Here is a 23,535-nt window from a genome sequence, read left to right as displayed (position 1 = left end):
TCTGAAAATGAGTCAGGGAAATTCCTATGGTGCGTACTGAGAGTGTAAACTGGGGATTCCTACTGGAAAGAGCTCTCATGGCATGTATTTTGATATTACATTTATTGCCATTGCCGACCGTGGGATGAGAGTAAGAGGAACATTAAGGTTGCTTAATTAGATTTAATGAATACATGACTAATGTCACGCAACCGTGTTCTCATTAATTCCTTGGTTAAAACTGTTTCTTTAGCTGGAAATTACCAAGGATGAGTCACAATCAGCCCAGCAGAAACAAACTAAGGAGCAAATACCCATCGCTGCGATGCCCTTTTGCTGACAGGAGTAGGGGTAGTGAGATGCTTCTGTGTAGCCGCTGTCCACGGACACCAACCCTCTCTGCCGGGGGGTGCCCGCGTATTGCCTAAACTTTGAAGTTTTCTGGATGCGAAGAGCATAGAGCAGAGAGCATGTGAAGGAGAAGGGTCTGACTGGCGATGTCGTGTGTGTCGTGTGCTCCCGTCACCAGCGTCCTCCGCACCTGCCCGGGGAGGGGCGGGGAAGGGCTGCGGCCGCTCCCGTTACCCGGCGAGGGCCGGTCTTAGGGCCGGAGGGAGCACATCGCCCTCCCCGGGAGGGAAGGGCAGAGACCCCGCGGGGCAGCTCCTCCTCCGCGGGCGCTACCCCTGGCAGGGGCGGCGGCGAGAGGCTGCCAGAGACCCCCCGCGGTTACGTAACGAGCGCCTCCGGGGGCAGCTCCGCCGGTGCCCGCCAGTCCCGCCCCCGCCCGGCCGGAGGGCGGCGGACAGAGCGGAGCGCCCTCGGCACCGCTCCCGCCGCGCCCGCGGGCACGGACCGGGCAGCGGCTCTGCCGCCTCAGCGGGCACGCGCAGGGCGCATGCGCCTCCCGGGCCCGCCGGCGCGCCGGGCATGCGCGGGGGTGGCGGCCGGGCAGCGTCTGGGGGCGGGCGGGCGCGGGCGCTGGTGGAGCCCGCGGGGCACCGGCCCCGAGCCCCGCGGGGGCTCCGCCGGCGGCCGAGCGGCTGCCGGGGCCGCCGGGGCGGCAGCGCCCGAGCCGGGCTGTGCCCCAGTTTGTGTCCAATCAGAGAGTGCAGCGCCTGACACCGGGCGGGCGGCAACGCGTAAACAAGCCCCGGGAACTCCTCCGCCCCCCGCGCTCCCCTCCGCGCCGCTCCCCGCGCCGCCCCGCAGCCGCCCCCGCCCGCCGACAAGTCCGGCGAGGCGCGTTCCCGCCGCTCCGCCGCCCTCCCCTCCCCCGCCCGCCCGCCCAGCCGGCGCCGCCCGCGCTGCCACACGCACCCACTCCCGCACACGCCCGCGGGTGCCCGCGGCCTCTGCAGGGGAAGGTAAGGGGCCGCCGGGGCCGCCGGGCGGGCGGCGGCGAGGTGCGGGTGCGTGCGGGGGGATCATGTGTCATAACAAGTTGTTGAACGTGACATTGCTCTTGAACCGCGGCGGCGGCGGGCGCGGGGCCGCCGCCGAGTAACTTTCTCCCGCGATTCGGCGCTGAGCAGGGAGCCGGCCGGGCAGGGCTGAGCCGGCGGGGCCGGGACCGCGCTCGGGAGGGGCCGGTGCCGTTCGTGGTGCTCGTGGCTGCCCGGGGGGGACGGCGGGGTGACGGGCGAGGGCTCTGCTGCGGGAGCCGCTGCCGCCCCGGCGAGGATTTTTCTAGCAAGGCGGCTGGGTGGGCAGTGAGCGAAGAGCGGGTGCCGGTCCGGAGCATCTCCTCCCGCGGGTGATTATCCCCGCGGATGCTCCGTGGCGGTTTTGGCTCGCTTCCGGCGTGATTAGCTCGGCTTATTATGTAAGATGTCACCGAAGGAGGAGAGGCACAAGCCCTCGGTGTGGCGGAGCGGGGGACGCGCCGGTCCCGCCGCGCCTTCCCCGCTCCAGGTACCGGAGCAGAAGGAGCAGCCCCGGCCCGGAGCGGGCGGGAGGGAGGGATGGGGAGCTCCCCTCCCTTCGCAGCCCGCCGCTGGAATACGGCTGCTCGTTTTACACGTGGGTTGGGTGTGTTCCCCAAACCTTGCCTTTGAGTAGGAACGGAACCTGTTCTGGTTCCTCTCCCATGTTTGACTGCTTCTTTTCTCTTCCAAAATGAAAAATAAACATTTGAGCATAAAAAAAAAGTTAAAGAACTTGATTTTTTGCTTTCTTTATGTGCGTGTTTAGTATGTTAACATGATCTGGAGACGATTGAATGAATCATCAGTTCCATGGAATAAAAGCAAGTGAATCATCTCACATGCACACGCACAAAACTGAGAGGAAGCGTAGTTGTTACCGTAGACAGTGAAAGGTTAGTGTCGGTTTCTGATGTGCAATGGGATGGCAGGAATATAGACAGTGCTCAGAAACCCAGCAGGTTTCCTGGGGCTAGTTTGTGAACTGTGAAAGTTTTACAACATTCAGTTGCAGTTTTTCTGGCTCAGTAGTTGGATGGTAACCTCTTTCAGTTATCAACTTGCCACCCATTATTTTAGCCAAATTCCCAGAAGGGGGGTGTAAGTGGTAAGAGTTCAGTAGCTGTGTTATTTGAAGTGTATTAGTTTAAAGTAAAATTTAAATGAAAATATAAAAAAAAAATGGTATCACGCTATGTCCGTACCCCGAAGCCAGAGACAGATCCCAGATGCTTTTAATCTGTGTTTTATTTTACTTAGTTTTATTAAGCATAAATAGTCTCAAAGTAAAAATATATGAATAGGTATTTTTAAAAACTAAAGCCAATTTATTTAATAAACGCATTGGAGTTGTACCTAGATAGACTTCTGTTCCTGATCTTCTTGCCTGTTGCTCTTTTAAATGGGATTGAGGCAGAATCCTATATATAGTTGTTCTTTCAACTCTAACTTGCTTCCAAAGTGGAATTTCCATCCTCCACGTTTTCTTGACACATCTATGTCTCCTAGAGGTATAGAAGGCATAATATGAGTTTTACAAGATTAGGTCCTCTTTTTTTCTCAGCATACCTGCCACTGGCGAGAAATGAAGTCACTGTTTATAGTGGGGAGGTAGAGCTTTACGCATACAACCACTTGGTTTTACAGTATAGAAGTTTGTGAAGATCTTTGTATGTCTTGCTGGTGAACCATTCTGTTTCCTGTGGCATCAGGTGTCCTTTATCTTGCTGCCTATGTTTTGTACCTCCAGTCATTCTCCAAACGAGAATGGAAGACTAAATCAGTCTTGGGAAGGGTCGGTTTGGGTATTTGTCACTGCTGGGGAGAAAGGACATGTTAGCGTTTTTGATGTCTAGATCTGTGCACCAGCACTTCATAGTTTAAATACAGGATTGGAGAAGCTAAGTTTGGGAAAACTCTGTTACTTCAGGGTTCATTGTGTGGTTTTAACACATCAGTATCAGAAGCTTCTGAAGTTAACCAAGACTGCACAAGAAAGTGAATGCACTGTAATAGAGAATCTCTTAGGTATGTTGGGTGGTCAGGTTAACAAACAGGAAAAAATACTGTTTTATTTGTGCATTTAATTCGACAGCCAAATAGCATTCATCCTTTTTTATTGAATTTCCTTACAAAAAAGATAAAACATACAGTGTGTGTGGTGTTCTATGTCCCAGACCTCAGCTGAAAGTAGTAAAGGAAATACTGAAAGTGGACTCACCACTCTGCTCCAGCTGTTTTTTCCTGCTGTATGTACACTCTAGGATTCAAAGAAGAAGTGAAAAATTCTAGGTTTCACTTTTAAGCCTGCAGAATGTGCAAAATAAAGTGTATTGACATAGACTAAAGCTAAGATAATAGTTGGTCCTGTGCAGCTCCATTTTTAGGATTGATAAGTGTGTTACTCTAGGATGCACAGCAGAACTTTGCGAACTGTGGAGGGGAATGCTGATAAAAGTGAATTGTCTGAACTTTATATCTTGATTTTTGCTGTGTTGGGGATACATAGGCTTTGTTCTTAGTGTGATCAATTTATGTTAAATTTTACACTGCCTTTTTTAAGAAAATATATTAAGTTATAATCTTTTGTACTTTGAAAGACTGGTCTCAACAGCATCTTCATATGCTCTTCCAACTATCTCAACTAGAAATGAATGGTTAACATCCCAGTAGGAAAACAAAACAACATAATTCCTTTTTGCAATTTGGTTTAAAGACCCTTTCTAGACAAATGCAGCAGTCCCAAGCAAGGTTTCAAACTACTCCTGTAGAAAGACATACTGCTGGTGTTGAAAGAGGGAATCCTTTCTTCAGCTATTGAAAACTTTGCACCAAGTGCACAGTGGCTTGGGGTTGTTTGTTCCCCAAATCCTCAGTTAAAAACATTTGTTGTGGTTGTCTGGGAAGAAGTTTAATTTCTATTACTAGTCTTGATATCTAAAATACCAAGAAATAGTTGGGAAAAGTTGATACTATATCACTCAGAGTTGTAGCTAATCTGTTTTTGAATGATGCTGGCTAGTGCCTTAGATATTTCTTACAGTGAAGCTTATTTTCCTGATTATTGTGGTTTTATCTTTATTTTTTTCCAGTAGATGTAGTGCCATGAAAAGTAACAGCTTGACAGACTTTGAGACTGAAGCTCATAATAAGCAGAGCAGGTGTAGCACTGGCAGCAGCTCCACTGGGCTGTGACAGGACTGTGTATATGTAGCTGTGCCCCTGTGGGAAATATCAGTGTTACTGTCTCTATCTTGATTGTTGCTTATAAAATAAAAATTGTTCACAAGTATAGGATGCTTCTGGAATGAAAGATACATAGTATTACTTGAGCACTGTGGTCTTGACAGCTGTCACAAGTAGTTCTTACATGTGAAACAAATAATTTTGACTGGTTACCTAAAGCTGAAACCATTTATCCGATCATTAATAGTTAAATCCATGCACTTCTCAGAAGCTTTCTTAACAGCAGACCAAACTGTTCATTTGCTACTGTGCTTTGGTCATCTCTTTCCTGTTAGGGAATAATTTTCTTCCTTTGTTTGCCATCAGTTTGTATATGTTTTGAGATTTGGCTGGAATTAAAAAAGTTGCCTGCTAATTTGCCTTAATAATCCTACCCTCATAAAAGACCTGACTAGGAAAAGACAAGAAGACATACTTTCTCAGAAGAGGTTTAAGGTGAGAGTAAGTTATTGGGAGGATCTTCACTTCCTTGAGATACTGTTGTGTTCCTGACTGCTGCATCACAGAGAGCTTCAAGTTGTTGCAATCTGTAATGGTTCAGGAACTGCCTTCCCACTCATCTTCAGTGGCAGTTAAGTTTGCACTCATTGTTTTAAAGAGTGCAGCACAGGAACATGGAGCAATGACTGCTAAAGAACCAGGTATCTGCACTGCAGATGGGGTGCCTTTGATGGCCTTTGTGCACAGCTTCAGTATCGGTTCTTCCACAAGGAGGAAGACCACTTTGTAGTCATACCATTTCCACTCCAAGGAGATTCTTATCGAAAAGAACCCTTCCCACACAAAAAATCACCAGTGGAGATGTACCAAGAAATAGTGGTCAGACCTAAAACCTGTGATTTTTTTCCTGATTCTTCGGTATGATTCTCATTCCATGCATATTATTGGTGGCAGTGTTACAGAATTATTTTCTGACAGCTGAATCAGTAAATACAATCTGATACCAGCAGGGAAGGCCCTAGTTTGTAATTCACATAAAATTGCTTGCATGCAGTTTGTTATTCCCATCTTCCAAACTCCACCCTACACGCTTGTTTCGCTCACCTGTTGTTACAGCTTAGTTTTTGTAATATGAGCTCTTGAGGAAACACTTTGCCATTAATTCTGTATTTGTAAAATTGCAGCACTTCAGTATTCTGGCTGATTTGGCTTCCAGTCTCTATGGAAATAAGTAATAAGTAATAGCTTTCATTTTAGATCTTTTTGCCTGCATCTTTACTGTGTTTCTATTCCAGTGCAAGGAAAAAACCAAAACAGTTCTTCTGAAGTTTTAATAGAATATTTATTCAAAGACCAACACTGAAAGTAACATATTACTCCAAACAGACAACGGTACAAATGAAAGAGAATAGCAAATCTAAATTCACATTTTTGTGACTCATGTGAAGGTCCAAAGATAGAGACTATGAAAAATAAGAGATCAGTTTTGTTTTAATATAGTTCAACTGGAAAAATCTCACAGGAATTCTCAAATGTGATGAACTTCTGTAAGGGACAGATTGGTTGTAATTTTCATAGTATCTCCTGATTTTTCTTTTAAAAAGATTATTTGTGATTTTCTTGTGTAGCCAAGGCACCCTATAGTAGTTTTGAGTAGAAGTTTATTCAGTCATGGACTTGGAATTACACAATTCTTTTTGTACCTGAGCTAATCCTGGTTCTCTTCAGAGAGATGTGGAGTTAGAGACTGCTTACAGTGATTATAGACAGATGAAACAGCTACCATTGACTTCTTCCATGAGGAACCAAATGTAGCGATTATAACTTGATGCAGAGAGGCAATTTATCTTCACTTGTAATTACGGAGGTGATTTCACATTGGCACTGTATCACCGTATAGGAAATACATTGATTTTCCATGTGGTGTTACATAATTTCATGTTAATTTCTCTTTGCAGTGGTCTTTGAAACTATTAATGTTCATGGACTACTTTTTCAGGTCTCGTATACTTGTTCTGTAGCAGTTTCAGACAATACTAATGAATTCCATTTTATCAAACAAAACAAGAAAGTACCTAACTTAGTTTGTAACAGCTGTGAACTACTAGTTGTATGATCATATTATGATTTTATGACTTTTTATGAGACAGTAACTTATATTTCGCAGTGGCTACAGCTGACAAACTAATTTGCGGAAGTAGAATAGCCAAGATTTCTCTTTAGAACTACAGAATAAAACATGTTAATATGCATTAACATTTACATTTTTTAAAATCATAGAATCATATAATAAAGTATTTTAATACGCATTCATACAGATAGTGTGGCTGTATGAGAACACATTTGGATTGATTCTTATGTTTTCATCTCCTGTAGACATCTCATTTTTGTTTTCAGTAATTTTAAAATGGGGATAATCTGTGTAAATAAGAGCTTTTTTAAAAAAAACCCAAATAATAGAAGACAAGAACGTAGGGTTTAACAGGTGTATTCTGCCCCAGTTGTTTTGTAGCTTTTACTGAGTACCCTGACCCATGAAAAAGTTTCTGTTAGGGAACAGTCTCAATTTTCAGTCTTGGCATTCTCCTAATTCCTACATTTTTCATAGTCTGTGAATTTGTGATGCAGATTGAAATTACTGGTATGGTCATAATTGCAATTTTAGCTTTGTCTGTCCAGGGATAGTGCTGCTGGCCTTGATCAATAGCAGGACTTGATTCATAAAAGCAGCTCTCCAAGACTTAACAATGAGCCTCCCTGGTAGTTGCTGACATAATAATCCAAGGTAAAACTGATGACATGACATATAACAAGATAACTGACTTCCCGAATCTGAAATTACGTAGAAGACAGAAAGTTCCTTTTAATAGCAGAAGATTTTGCATTGTGCTTCCTAGTTCTGGTTCTTTATTTTAACAATGCTGGTAGAATATTATTGGTTTGCTAATTGGAAAGTCTGTTTATTAGATTATTCCAACATGTGGTCCAAGTCCCCAAAAGAGAAATTACCACTTTTCTTTTAGATGCAAAATACACCAGGATTATCTGTTTACTTAACTTCCTTAGATATCATTTTTCAGATTACTTTTTGCGTTATATTATGTCTATTAAAATCTTTGTGTACAAACAAAGCACAGTAAAGTGAGGGAATCCAAAATTTAAATATTCTGAAGATAAATTTCAGTGCTAGTTACTACTGATCAGATCTGACAGACGCAGAAATTCTCTCTGCCACAAAAAAAAGCAGTTGATCTTGAGATAAAAGTCTTGAGTGATTCTTAGAGAAGTGTCACCACTGATTAAAGCAACTGTAATTACATTTATTTCCTTCCTCAAGAAGAATGGAATATGTAAGAAACCAGGCTCTTGATTAATTTCATAATGAAAACACAGTTCTTTTTTCAGATGAAAGATCATTTCTTAAATAGCCAATGTGTGGATTGAATGAAGTTAAAGATGTTTCTTTCTTTCATGGTTTTATAAAATTGTTGTTTACTTTTTTGAAGAATCATCAGTACTAGCTGCAGAGACAAAAGATCCTTTATATGATATAAATGATATTTTGAGTAAGTATTCTTGGTGGATTCTGGCTGTAGAATTTCCCTGCATACAAAGTGATTTTGAAGAGCTGCTTAATCAAACCAATATTTTTCAGCTTTCCATCTTAACTCTTTTGATATATCATAGATAAAGTAAATTTTCATCCCAAATACATATTTACCAAAAGTACAAGTGTTTGGTTTTTTTCTGGTGTAGATGGTGATCACAGAATGCAAATGAATGAATTTATTTGAAATAATGTACTAAGTGACAGTTGGTGCCTCACACAGGCCAGTGTTTAAAATCTACTATGGATGTGTAACTTTTGTGTATTAATTGCTAAAAACTTAGAACATAAATTTACATGGGATTGGCCTATAATTCAAAATTACCATTAATTGCAGAGGAGCTTTTCCAGTTAATTTATTGTAAAGCTGGATGAAACCAGTGACAGACTTGTAGCAGAGGAGCTTTTCTACAACATCTGGCTTGTCAAGGTATAATAACTCTTATTGCATCTAATACAGTAGTGAAAACCACACAAACTATTGAGCATACGAGCCCTTCCTCAGATTTTGAACAATAGCAGCAAACTGTGAACTAGGGGTGCAGTTTCAGAAGACATCTGCAGCCACTGCTATGGAATGAGGGAAGTGCTGCTACTATGTCTTATGCTGTGTGAGCCCTGGCAGTCATTAAACCCCCAAATAAATTAGGTTTAACTAAACCAGCAGGAAACTACTAAAAAATAAGTTTTCTGCTGTTCTGGTGTATTACATGGACTTACAGATGAATCTGCAAGCTCCAGAGCTTCCCTTTTTTTTGGTACAACTGGTCCATTAGATCAGCTCAGCTGTTCAGCTAGTGGTAGATTTAGGACAAATTTGGAATAGTTGCTGTGAGTTTAATTTAATTATGGCAATTAAGTAGCTAATCAGAGGAAATGTGTGATTATCACCTGTAAAACAAAGGGGATATTAGTATGGCCAGAAATTGTGAGATAGTGCTTCATCATGGGCAGATGGAAAATGGATCATTACCACCAGAACACTGAAGGCTTTAGCTGGAGTGTCACCATGCAGTAGAGACAGTATCTCCAGTTAAGTCTGTTCTTTTTGATATCTAGAAAAACTGTGAATACTCATTTCCATGTTTGACGTGGTGATCGGGAACTGAGAGATTCATTCTGGCATTAGAAGTCTTGCTAATATGTGTGTAATTGTCAGAACAGCATAAATAGAACAGTTTACATTAAGAAAAGAGTTCTTAAATACTTATTTAAGGTAATCTCTGATCTTACTTTCTTGGATACTTATTAGACTGCTACACTAACAGTGAGTTTGGGTCACATGGACAAGGGTTGCTGGAGCAAGTTTGATGTTCTCTGGTTCTGGACTGTTTGGTATGAGCTCTGTGTCTGACTTCTTCCTTGGCAGTGGAGAACCCTCCCCGCTCCCCCACTCAGGCTGTCCTATAACTAGATTTCTCAAGCACCTCTGATATATAAACATTTGCTAAGATCTGCTGGACGTTGGACTTTTGGATTTACAATTTCCATCTTTTGGTGTGTGTAGGGAGGGTAATATGTGATAACACTGACAAGCAATGTGCTGACTGAAATTTCCTGTATTTCCTACAAGTGACAACAGCTACTTACCCTGTAATTTTTACTGTATGTTTTCAAAGGCAGTGTCTTGGGTCCCATGAATCCAAGGTAGTATTCATAAAAATACATATAATTTAGAACTTCAGCTTTTTCTGATGAAAACTACTGTAACTTAAGCTTCAGTTTATCCATTTGACTTCATGCCAGTGTTGAACATGAAATAGAGGAAAGCCTAACCAAAAGTACTTCTTGTACTTACCATAGTTAAGTTACCATAGACTGTTCTAATATAGCTAAAGATATGTGGCTAAAGATGTTTAGGCTGTATTCCTGCTCTAGAGTAAAGACAGTGGAGCAGATCTTTGCAGCATGCCAGTTTGAAGTACCTTAGTTAGGAGATCCGTGCAGGAGTGAACTGCATTGCAATTACCTGCATCAGACATTACTGGGCTTAATGACTAAGAGTGTTCTGCAAAGTTGTTTTCCTATAAGCAAATAGATGATAAATATTTTCATTGGGGGGGGCTGGAGTTGCTGTCTATGTCAACATATGTTGCAGTCTTTTGGGTTTTGGGTCTTGTGCTTTTCTCTGCAATACTTCTGAGTTAGCAAGGTTTCATATTCAGGGGTTTATTTTTTTCACTGTCTCTTTTTTTTTTCCATGTTCTTGCTTATCTCACAAACACAAGGAACTGATCGAAACTCCAGGTAGAAGATAAATTTTGGAATAAGAAGAAACTTGTGTACACTGAAAAGGAATCACAGAAGGATTGTTGAGAAGAGTCTAGAGTACAAGTTCCGGTATGAAATTCTAAATATTTTCCTTGGAATTCAGGTCACTGTCTGCTCTGGAAGACAAGCCTCACTTAGCATAGAGTATAGCATGTAAAATAGTCCCACTGTGTCTGTGCTGACCAGGCAATGATTACTTCTTACTGGAAAAACTAAGTTTAAATGGGTTCAAACTAACATAGCTCCTACTCTGTTGTACATGGTATGCACTAAAATATATTTCATGCTTTAACCAAATATGTAAGATAACTTTTTATTGTATGAAAACTAGCCATAAAGTAAGGTCAGCTTTCTAATACCTGATTTTTTGCCACTGTTAAAAATGTTTTGAGTATGGTTTTTTTTCTTTCTTAAAATGCAGGAAGGAAAACCATTTGTAAATACTATTGAGATGCATTCTTCAATCTCCACAATATAAAATCAAAAGGCAGTTCATTTTCTTAACACTGAAGAGGTTGAAATATTACACATGTTTCAATAACATTGTATCAGTATTCACCTAGAGAGTACCTTGGTCTACTTCTGACTTTGTATTTCCACTGAAAGCACTTGCAAATGTTCCTGCTAATTTAAGGGCCCACAGTTTGAATCCTGTGCAGGTATTCTAAACTTAACCCTGTGAATTTGCACAAAACCAGAGAAAAGGTCTTTCATTGAAAATCAGATGGGTAAAGTAGAAAACATTAAATGCTTTTTTTCACTCCTGTAGCACTAAAATTGTGAGGGTTTGTTTTGTTTTGTTTTGTTTTTTTACTATTAAGTATTTCCAGAATTATGTTATGTAGAAACTTGTCAGGCCAAAACCAGGTATAGTTGCATTACAAGTTGACTGACTGGAATCAGTCACCTAATCCTAGGGAAATGGCTTGATTATTTTTAATCTTGTGTGGATGGACTAACTGGTACAATTTTAAAAGCTTTCTCTTTGTAAGGACAAGACAGAAGATGGGAAGGTCTCCATACATGTTTTCTAGGCCCTTGTCCTATGTGCTGTTATATAAAACCACCTGAAATTCAAGCTATGATCTCACTGCTAAGTGCCAACTTCAGTTTGTGTAAAGTGCTGCTGCTAGAAGTTAGTTCTATGTTCAGGGTGACCATAAGAAAGGAGAGAGAGCAGGGAGAGGAGAGGAGAAACTCATTATAAAATTAGTTTAGCAAGATGACACAAAACCTTGAATAAGGACCAGTGCATCAGTAGAAATTAAATGGAGATATAATGGGGCAATTTTCCTAAAGTAATATAATCATGATTTTCCTACAATAGACACTTGATTCAAATGTTGGGCTAGAGTCAGCTTAATTGTGAATCAAAAAAGCATCACAAAGGAGATGGAAGCCAAAGAATGCATATGGGGGGGCTAGGCATTCATATCCCATGAACTCTTCTCTCACTTAAAACTGCAGAAATAAGTCTGCAGTGTTTAATTGTTTCTCAGGGAAACAGCAGAAAAAAAACACAGAACAAATGGGAGCAATTCTAAAATTGATATATTCCATATAAATGTAATTAAGCTCCCTGGTATTAGATGAATTCAAATAGAAATCTCATACACTTCTATGGGCATATTCTAGATCTAAGATCTGAGATAATAAAATAGAAGAATAGGATAAATAGCAAAAGAGAAATCACTATGTAGAAACTATTTGTAGGTTCTATTTACAGAGTGCCTTATTCTTCCATCACAAAGCACAGACTTCTAAAGGAGTTTTGAAGGGTCATGGTATAATCAGTTGCCAGTGTCAAGAGGAGACAAAAGAATGAAGGTAGTCTTAGATGAATGGGCAAGGGGAATATCAAGCAGTTGTTGAATTACATTTATTCAGTGGTTGTTAATGCTGTGATCACCACTCATACTGAACTTGATTCTGGCAATTGCACTTCAAGAAGGATGCAGAAAACTTGAAAAGGGTATATAGAAGCCCTAAAAGAATGATATAGCGCTTGGGACACATGCTTTATCATGAAAGACTGGGGGCACAGCTTAGTAAAAGTAAAGCTAAGGTGGCACTTCCAGACAGTAGTCAAGCCATCTCTTAATATTTTCTCTGGTAAACAACATGGAAACATTTGAAATAAAGTAAGTGATATTCAAAACCAGATTATTCAGTCTTGCTGATTAAAAGAAAACCAAATTACTGTAGCTTAGCAAATGAGGTAATAAAAAACAGACTAATTCAGATTACTATTAAGGATTTATATTTTTTTTAATAGTTGGAACTACTGATAGTTGTAGATTACTCAGCACTAGAAAATTAAGAAGGATGATTTAGTCAAAATATTCTGTTGAACTTCATGATAAAATTAATATATGTATATATAAATTGTAAATTATTTTTTTATCTTCCCTTGTGGTGGGTAGTATTGAAAAAGTATGTGGAAAATAAAGCAATAGTTATCCCTGTAGCTCTGTAGAAGCCCTTGGATATAAGAGAGAGCTATGTACTGTATTTTCATAGCATGCTGGTCTCAAAGTAGGTTAGACATCTGCTTGGCCATTTAGTTTTCTGTAAAAATACTGTTCCCTATTTGTTCTGTATTAAACCCTTCTCCATTTATATTTTTATGTTATTTAAAAATAAATTTAGAAAAGATGTGTTGTTTTAACAATTAATAAAAACAAACTAGCTAAGGTGCAGAATGGTCTAAGATCAGCATTTCAGAAGAGTTCTTTCAGAAAGAAGAAAGTCAGATTTGAGTGAATGTCTCATATTTATTTTTCAAATAATAATGTTAGAGAAAATAAATACTGTGTGGAACTGTATGCTCAGCTTCCCCAAAGTAACACAAGGGTGTTTGTTGTTTAAATAGGACTAACAGATGCTTAGGAATCTTAAGAAGCCAGGATTCCTATCTTTCAGGCTTTTCTTCATTGTGGCAGATTTTTTTCATACCACTGATAGAAAATAAATATTTTGTTATGATTGATAAACATACTTGTTAATAACTACATGCTTTAAACCATTTTTGTACTGTATTTCAGTGGTATGCAAGACAGAGCTTTGCTTTAGCTGTACAGTAATCTTTAAGTCCCTTTAGGAGATTCTCAGTTTGCTCTAAGAAGTAGATTATACTAGTTCTGCAGTTCTTCAGTATTCATAGTATTTTTTATATGTGACAGTGAGGCAGTGTTTATTTTAAGAGTCCAAAGCCACAGGTTCAAATCCCCTTAAAGTTAATAGGGAAAATTGCTTGCAATGACTTCTGACTTATATAGCCTGAACGTTTTGATTTCTATTTTACCCATAAAATTTATATATGAAAATCTACTGCTAGGTGAGTTTTTTATTTTTTGTGTAATACGGCATTTTAGTATTCAGTGAGAGGACATTAAGAATATTCAGTAATACAAATGGTGCCTTACTATGAATGCAGTAAAAACAACAAGTATCAGTGAAATGACACCCAAAATTACTAGCATTTGTATCTAGTATATTCCCAATCTAAAAAAATATTCAATAACTTGATATAAATAGCTATTTGTTATGAGATCATGCCGTTAATCTCTGGGGCTCCTTACAATGTATTTATTGCCATATAAATGAAACATCTTCCAGCAGAGCAGTAAACAATGTGCCTAATATCTGTAACTTGCTTTTCATATGCATACTGTCCCCAGGGAAAGAAGTATGTGCAGTACATAGCCATGTTTTGGTAGAATTTTTGGGTTTATTTTGGGGCAAGTGCATTAAAAGCATTTGTGTTGACAACATATAATCAATATATAGTTTTACACAAAATTATTCTGTTTATGCTGATTGACCCACAGGCAAACTAGAGACTGAGTTGGATATTGCCTGGGTAAATACTTCATCTGACACCCAACCCACTCCTTCATTCTTTTCATCACTCAGAGATGTTGGTCATGTCATACAATGCGCATCTGCATCTGGCCATGGAGAAATGGGACAGCATGCACCTGATTGTAAAACAAGTACAGGCTTAGTCATGTCACAAGTGTGCATAAACCCTCAATACCTACTTGTACATTTCTGGACAGCACTGATTTTGTTGGTTATGATATTTCTGTGAGTTAAGCCCAATGGGCAGTTAAGCACCATGAGCTGCTCACTCACTCACCCCTAATCCCCTATGGAATGAGGGAAGAGTAAAAGTAAGAAAACTTGGGGGTTGAGATTAAAAAAAAGTTCAAAAGTTTATAAAGCAAAGGATAAATGAAAGATGAGAGAAAGAAAAAGAAACAAAACAAGTGAGGCAAAGGCAATCACTTTCCACCTCCCAAAGGCAGACTGATGCACAGCCAGTTGCCAAGCAAAAGGTAGCTAACTTCCCTAAACCCCCCTTTCTGCCTTATTGTGGCTGACTATGGTGTTCTATGGCATGGAGTCTCTCTTTGATTAGTTCAGATTAGTTCTCTTTGGTTGTGTCCTCTCCCAGCCTATTGCACACCCCCCAATCTTCATTGTGGTTGGTAGTAAGAATGAGAGAAGGCCTTGATGCTGTGCAAACACTGCTCAGCAATATCTAGAACATCAGTGTGCTATCAGCATTGTTTGGGCCAGATACCTACAAGACAGCACATTGTGAGCTGCTGTGAAGAAAGCTAACTCTGTCCTAGTCAGGCCCAGTACAGTTATTTAGCAGGATGAGCTTGGAAGCATTTGAGACTTAAGCTATAAAAAGCTATAGAGAGAATCTGAATAACAAAGTATTTTTCAGGAAGAAAGAATACAGTATTTATTTTGTAGATAACCTTGGTGCTTTTGAACACATTTCATAGGTCTCATGGTGGGGGAGATGATAACTATTTCTAAGACTGGGAAGGAAATCCACACACAAATGATATTCAAGGTGCATATTTGTGTGTCCCACTGAAGTTACTCAAGACTTGAAAGAATTGAAAAATAAGAATTTATGTTTTTCTTGGACACAAATTTGTACTTAGGTCTATTTCATTCCTTTTACTGCAGAAAACAGACTACTTATACAGTTGTGTGCGTTACATAATGCTCAACTTTCTCAAACTAGAGTATCAGTTTTCTTCTGCAGGAGCTTTTTGGATGTTTTGCCTAAATGTCTTATGTTTCTGCCTACTCCTGTTTAACATAATGCATTCCTTTTTTAGAGAAATGAGATCTGAAAGATCACACTTGGCATTAGTCTCTAGTGAAACTGAAATTTTTACTGGAATCTGCTGAGAGTTTTGCAGGTTTACTTGCAGTGCTGTTTTGGGAATAGAGAGAAAAGAAGTTGCTGTTATTTTCATTGACATAGAGTCTATCGAGATGTAAGCAGTTCAGCATTCCTGAAGTAGTTTTCTTTCCATAACAATGTTTGAATATTGTGTGAAAACTTAAGTCTTTCCTCATGTCTGCTCGCGTGTCATTAGTGAAGTGAGCCACTGTCTCCACTGTGAAGTGTTTGCTTGAGGGCTTATGAAGTATGGAAGTACTTCAGAGAGAGTAGAAGGTACTTATAGTATCTAACCATCCTGGGCTTGGGATATGTGAAATTTGGAAATGTCATATGAGCAGTTTCTGCCTGTGCAGTGGTTATCACAGCATAATGTAACAAAACACCCTTGGAATTATCATGCAATCTTTGTGGCTTCAGGACTGAGATGTGTAACAGGCCAGTAGACCAGAGGACTGCTTCAGTTCTTAGTATTGTCCACAGGCTTCCAGCACATTTTGTATTTTTGTTTCAGTGACTGTTAATATTAACTGCTGCTTTGTAAACGAGCATAACTGGGCATTTTTATTTCCTTTTTAATAAGTAATGTATAGCTGTAAAACACTATATCAGTACTAGATGTGTATTAACCAACAATCTCTTCATCACAGCAGAGGTAAAAGGACATTTAATTACATCATAGACATAAAAATTACTTGTTTCAGAAAGTCATGGCAGTATTGTGTTGGATTAGGCTCTGTAAACAGCAGTATTCAAATTCATGAGATGTTTGTTAATATGAAAAAGAAAGATGAGTTGATGGGTCTGATTCTTTGTTGTCTTAAGCAGTCATTTGCTGTTGCTTAAAAGCAAATGCAAAAATGCAATTAAAACACAATGTTCTGTTTCAGTCGCAAGTGTATAAAATTATATATCTATAAATACACAGACACATACTATATAAGGTATGAAATTCGGAAGAATTCAGCTTTTTATCTTCAAATATTTTAGCTTGCAAAATGTTATACTTACCTCCATATGCTGAAAATTTGAGACTTGACTTTTAATTTGTTACCAGTCCTGTTCTAAAACTAACTGCAGATATCTTGATTATTTTCTGTAGCTAGTATCAATAGCACCATGAGGCAAAATGTAGGTTAAGTGTTCACTATGGCTAATTTTTTTTAAATAAAATCTCTCACCTCAGAGATTAGGTGTCTGGCTTAAATGCATGTCAAATGATCTTTCAAATGAAGAGGAATGTTGTGATTAACACATTGTATTGGAATTTAAGAGTCGGAGGTTTAATTCTTAGGCAGTCATGTCTTCCTGCTTGGCTGACATCAGAAGTTTATTAGGAAACAGCTAGAAATATTTTACTCTTTATGTAAAACAGGCTCAGTAATGCATGCATTTCTTCACACAGACTTTTTAGACCAGATGGACTCTCAAAGGGTATGTTTCCACTGCAGCTGAAGGTGTATTAGCTGAATTGATATATTTGCAGTAAGTGTAATCTAACCAGCTTTGTTAAATACCAATAAAAACAGTGTCAGGTGTTTCAGTAAACGGGACCCAGCTTGCCCTGGACCCTTGTGTGACGAGGTTATGCTGATATATGTGTTCACTTCCATTATTAATGGGGTTAGCTAGATTAAAGAGTAGATCTCCTTTTCCCTTTCAAAAAAAAATTGTTTTATTTTGATCAGCTTTTGTCTTCTTTACTAAATCTCGCACTCAGCCTTCAGATTTTCTTCCAATTTGTTGTCCTGTAGAGACAAGCATTTTCCATCCTCTGTTGTCCCTTGGCCCTCCCTGCCCCAAAATACGCAGATCTCTCTTTACACACAGAAGGCCAGAAAGCAGCACGCCTCTGTGGCTGCTCAACAAAGCTCTTTTGCTGGGGAATACTAGTTGACAGTTGCCCCAGAATTCCCAAGTTGTATGATTTCCATGGTGCTTTCAGAAAAGCAAAAATTAGACATAATTAAAGCTTGAGTCAGTACAGTTTTGCCCAGATTTCCCTGGGGCTGGATGGTGGTAATACAAAGCCCAGACCCTAAATCTGGCTACCTCTCATCCTGAATGACCTCTAACAGAGAGCCTGTTTCCTGCATGAGTTACCCACTCCTGAAATGACATTCTCCTCTATGACAATTGGACTATAGTGTTCAAAAGCCAAGTGGTAAACAGAATATGAAACTTATTTGATTGAGTAGAGTGTTATACCTTGGAAGAACATTTTCTGCAGTTTGAGATTGTTGAGATTTCCTCTTCATGAAGGATTTATCTGTTACATAAATAACATGGAATAACACCTCTACCCCAAAACTGTACTATTCTGAAAACAAAATTATTTTTCTTGAAGCTAACAGGTAAATTTGTTCATCAGGTTTTGAGTTAAAATCTGATGCCTCTAAGAAATGTAACACACCAAAGAAGCAGGGGAATGCAGAAAGGAAACAAGAAATAGAAAAACTTGAATGAAGGGAAAGAAGAGGGAAGTTGGAACATGCAAAGCAGCTATTAACCTAGTTTAACAGGACTGTCTATTTTGCTGTTATGCACTATTCCAGGAAGTTATAATGGTAAGTCTGTCCTTAAATTATTTAACAATAGCTTCTTCATAATTTAAATTTTTTAGACATGTCATGAAACAAATGGGAATGGACACAAAGCTGCAGTGTAATATGATATCAATCTGTAATGATTTTTAGGAAAACCCAGTAGCTTTTGTTTAGTTTACATTATGGTGCTCACCACAGTGGATCCCATAGGATAATGTAGACAAGGATGTGACAGAGCTAGTGCATGCTTGGGGGTATCCCCAGTAACCATGCTGCACACTCAGGAGGGGCCAGTGTCGTGGCCGTGAGACAAGACCCCAGAATTCACCATTGCATACACCTGATACGGTTCAGACTCAACAGGAATGACTAACACTTGCTGTTCATAGGTAGCCTAGAAGGTAGCGACCATATTCCAGACCTATTCAGTAGTTCTGGGTAGTATGTCACAGAATCCCAGCATCATCTGCTTTTGAGCCTGTCAGTCCTCAACATGAACTTGGGCAGAGTGTTGCATCATCTGAAAAATTGCTGAGTGTGCACTCTGTGCCATCACCAGTCATTAATGATGATGTTACGCAGTACTGGCCCCATTCTCAACTCAGGAGGTACTCCAGTAGTGACTTACCTCCAGCTGGACTGTGTGTTGCTGATCATAACCTTTCTGGCACTTGAGTCAGTTTTCAGTCCACCCCATTGCCTGTTTGTCTGTTCCAACCCCTCTGTTCAAAGCAGGGGCAACTAGACCAGTTGTGAAGGATGGAGACTCTGCAGCCTCACTAAGCAAATAATTCTAGCATTTTTTCACCCTCACAGTAGATTTTTTTTTTCCTTATGTTTAAATGGGATTTCCCATGTTTTAGTTTGTGTGCACCGCTTCTTGTCCTGTTACTGGACAGTATTAAGCAGTCTCTTGCTCTGTCTTATTTGCTTCCACTGTCAGGTATTTATACACATTGCTAAGAACCCCACTGAGCAAGGCCCTAAGAAACCTCAATTCTTTCAGCCTCTTCTTATATGATGGATGCTCTGATCCCTTAATCATCTTAATGACTGTTCAAACCTTTCGTATGATAAAATCGTAAACAGAGGGGAAAATATGTGGTACAGTAGCAGGTACCTTTCACTTTTTAGGGTCAATATTTGCATCTTGTCTGACTAAAGTTACTGTGTTCTGTGGCTTTGAAGAAGAGACACTTACCAAAGAAGTAGGAATCTTCAGCATTTTTGTCCATGCTAAATAAATTACTTACAGTATTCTTGTAAGTAGTTACAAGTTCATTGTTCTTTGGGCACTAAGTACCATTTAAATTGGCTCCTGTTTACATCAGTGACAGTAGTTTGGACAATAATATCACTGAAAGGTCATGTACATAGTGAAGATGTTTGCTCTAAAATTAGTAATATTGACTTAGTACTTACTAAGTAAAAACTGCATTTCTAAAGATTAAGACAGGTCTTCCTAGACCCTAGACAAACTATGGAGCTACTTTATCTTTCATCATTCATTACTGGATGTAATCTATCTACAGCAAAACAGCATACTTTCTGTTTCTCTTCTTTATAACAGCCTTTGTTATGTGGTTTTGTTAGCACCATGTTAATTGTACCAAAAATTTTACTTCTCAGGAATATTATTGAGTCTCTCTACTGAAATTAATTAGTTTGTCCTTATTGACTGAAGTATACTAACATAAAATAGATTATTAGGAAGCTGTTTCAGTACCTCAACTTAAGACTTTTCATCTGTTCTTGAATTTTTTACACTGTTCACCAATATATAAAGAAAAAGGAGGGGAGTGGGTATTGCTTCACTGGTACAAATGTGGAGACCAGCAGATGCAGTGAAGAAAATTGTACAATACATGTTAAATATATCAGATAAAACTATAAGTTGGCAGTATATGTTTGAAGGTATTTTTTTTTATGTATTTTGTTACAATGGTTTCTCTCATGATTTTGTTAAGTTGCTGCTTAATGGAAGACAGCCCCCAAATACATATTTTAGCTCCTGACTGATGGAGGGTTTGGATGGCACCAGTGTTTCTGACAAGTTTAAAAGACATGGGATAAAACACTAGACAGCATTCCAGGCTTCTCAGCAGGAAACATTTAAATCTCCTTAATTTTATTCCTACTGATCTGTGGCAACTGAGGTCTTGTATTTAAATGTGAATTGTTAAATAGACAGCATGGTGATGATAGGAGCAGACTGTGTGTTACATGTATCAACAAGTTCTCATAAGCCAAATACCGTGTCAAAATTTCATATTTCCATCTATGCATTTGTGATAAAGAGAAATAATTTTAAGAGTATTATGCCTTTTATTCTTTAAAGTCTACCAGGGGTATTAGATTAGGGAATTGAGTGAGATTTGCCATGTAAATTGATAGGTGAAACCTTCTAGCTTTAATCCTCTAGAACCTATACTTAATACAGTACCGAAGAAAATAGTCACATCTAAAGAAACTCAGTAAAATGCATACAGATTATTGCAATTTAGAAAGGTCGGAAATGGTGTACCTTTAGCATAGTTTATAATTTACTATAGGAAAACATTCTTGAAATGTTTTTAACAGGGAGCTCAGTTCATTACAAAACGTGAAAAATTTTGAAAGTAAAAGGGTTTAGTGTTGGTTTGGGGTTTTTTTTTAAGTGTGTTGATACAGTGAAAAGGCAGCTGGCTAACTGAAGCTGAGGTGTTATATCTGATAAATCTCATGGAATCTCTTAGTGTTTGACAGTGACTGTAGGATTTGAAACTCTTGCAATGCAGATTAGAAATAGCAGTGAGGTATGAAACAATAGTAAAGAATGATGCTGATTTTATACTTCTCTGTCCAGTGCCTAAAAACAGGGAGTCCAAATTGCCAATGTGATCTCATTAGCACCGTGCTGAACCCAGACTTCCCAGCATTACAAAAGGAAGCTCAAGATGCAGGGATGGTAAACACAGTCTCACGTTTTTTAGTTGATTTTGTGCTCAGTCTGATTAAATGCACATAAACTGAGAATATGCTGTTTACATGCAGGCAGAGTCTGAAGGCCATGGCTTTGTAATTGCAAAAAAAACAAAAAAAAACCCCTCAAACTTATTTTTCATACTTGAGAATTGTTTTATACATCTTTTCTTCAGAAAACGCAGTGATGATAACAGCAGACACAGGCACCATTTATGCAAAGTTTTCTGATTTACTGAAGTCATGGGACTACGGTTGGGAAAACCAACACTGTCAACTTCCTAAGGTAGTGCCACTGCAGTACTGGCATATAAGCAAAGTTATGGTCTGAGCAGTGATTGCTCACTTGAGAATAGCTTCTGGCTAGAATCCTGAGCTTCTCTCTCCCCAAAAATAGCATATTATTCATGTGAAGAATCAACTAAAAGTATCAGGTTTGCTTATTCTTTTTCCATTAGTATGGTGGATAAAAATGATTAGTATTTCAAGGTAATGCTTTCAGTGAAGTTATTTGGAGTGACTCTCATTTGTTAATGTGAACTGTTACAAATATCAAAACTATATAAAAAATTCTATTTTTCCTTATTCTTATGGAATGTTTTTTATCTCAGTAGGCCAAATTCCACTATGACTACGGTCATATGATTGGATGGATTGGATCACATGGAACATGTTGCTGCACAGACCTTTAGATATACACTAAATTGCTGTCAAAAAAGATGTGAGGAGGATGTGAAGCTCGCTATCTTGGTCTGCACCCTATTTTCTCTTAGTTTATCCAGAAGAAACATTCTCTATTTTACAAGTTAAAAACTGAATTCACAAGTATCTCTGTTAAGTTTTGTCCAGTGAAGCTACTGTTTTAATGGGCTGACAAAGTGATGGTTCCCATGAATGAGTCTTCCCGTGCAGCGTAAATGAAATGGAGTCCATCCAACATTGTGTTATTAAGTTAAAGGTTTTATTCTTGAGAGAGCTGGAAACAGAACTTCTGTTGAAAATCTATTGAAGTAGAGTAGTTAACTCCCTAAGATGTTGTGAATGTCATTAATTTGTCATGTAAAAGATGAGGCAATTTGGTTGCTACTTTTCTATTTCCTTTCAAGCCTCTTTGTTTGCTGGTTCTGCCGTCATAACAGGCATGAGTAGATTTGTTGAGGATTGCTTTTGCAGAGCTTATTGAAGTTTTAAATTTGTTTTGACTTAAGATCTAGTAGCAAGTCTTGTTTTTAATTTGCAGTGCAAGTTGATTGCATAATTGTGAAGCTGTTTGACATGTGTGATACAATTTGATTTGCATTCCTGCCAGTTTTCAACTGTAAGAAACAAAATCTGTTAGTAACAATTTTAGCGGGAATCATTGGAGGGTTCTTGCAGTTTGTTTTCATTGTTTTCATTTGTCTTTCAATTTCAAGGAAATTGAAGGATGACATTCATAAAACTATTTGAACACTTCAGGTTATTGTTTAGCTGTGCTGTATGTTGATGTAAGGGGCTTTGATGATTTCAGGGGGAAAAAGAGTGGAAAAATACATAATATAATAGATTTCTTATATATGTATAAAATGCAATATAGAATGGGAGAGGCTATATATTACTGACAGAAACAAGGATTTTAAAACAAGAGTGATAGAACTGTAGCAAGTAGCCAGTAGGATGTCTTGTGGAAAAGCATAGACTTCATTGAGACTCAGTTAGAAAACTCTAAACCTATGTTCATACTAGTATAGAGATACTTTTTCCCTGGAAGGATACCTATATAGAATTGACAAAGTGTTTACACTATGACCTGCAGATCCTAGAAATCTATGGAGGAGACATAGTCTTGCCCATGCAGATAACAGCTATATTCAGGCTGGCCTGGGCATGTTACCCCACTGGAGTTTTTCTGATAATGTGGCTCCACTTGTCACTGACTGGATTATTTTTTCTATTGTGTAGTAGCAGGGAGACTTGAAGTAGCATTAATTCCAGAGCAGATTTTCTCTGTAAAAGCCACAGAATAAGAGGTGATACTGTTGCAGAGAGCAGAGTAAAAGGGAACTGAACTGAACTAGCAGAAACATATAATCAGATAGCCATAGGTAAAGAAGTTAAGAAGTATTAGAGATTATACAGTAATAGAAACGGCAACACTGGTGTGATTTCTGTGAATTCAGAGACAGTCTAACAAACTCTGCAGTAGAAGTGAGAGACCAAAACTTTTTTGGCCAGGGACCAAAAAAGTAATTCTGAAAGTGCAGATGTTTTTGATGGATGGAGAACAGCTGATTAAGAACCAAGGCAATTGTTTCAAGTGATGCCTCTTCTTTAAGATGTTACCAAAATACGTGACCATTACTTGCT

The 23,535-nt window shown here is 39.1% G+C and overlaps 1 protein-coding gene across 1 annotated transcript in view; it reads left to right on the top strand.

Moving 5' to 3' along the window:
- The first annotated feature begins 1,265 nt into the window (after positions 1-1,265).
- PCGF5 (polycomb group ring finger 5) overlaps positions 1,266-23,535 on the top strand; it is a 62,239-nt gene continuing 39,969 nt past the window's right edge. The window contains exons 1-2 of the mRNA XM_051800596.1: positions 1,266-1,346; positions 10,425-10,536. The gene's annotated coding sequence lies outside the window, so the exon portion shown is untranslated. The remainder of the gene's footprint in view (positions 1,347-10,424; positions 10,537-23,535) is intronic.

The sequence above is a fragment of the Manacus candei genome, unplaced genomic scaffold, assembly GCF_025592945.1.
Source record: "Manacus candei isolate 608988 ecotype Guabito, Panama unplaced genomic scaffold, ASM2559294v1 h1tg000050l, whole genome shotgun sequence".
Classification (NCBI taxonomy): Eukaryota; Metazoa; Chordata; class Aves; order Passeriformes; family Pipridae; genus Manacus; species Manacus candei.
Note: the sequence above shows the minus strand (reverse complement) of the source record. Positions and strands in the feature narration are given on the sequence as shown.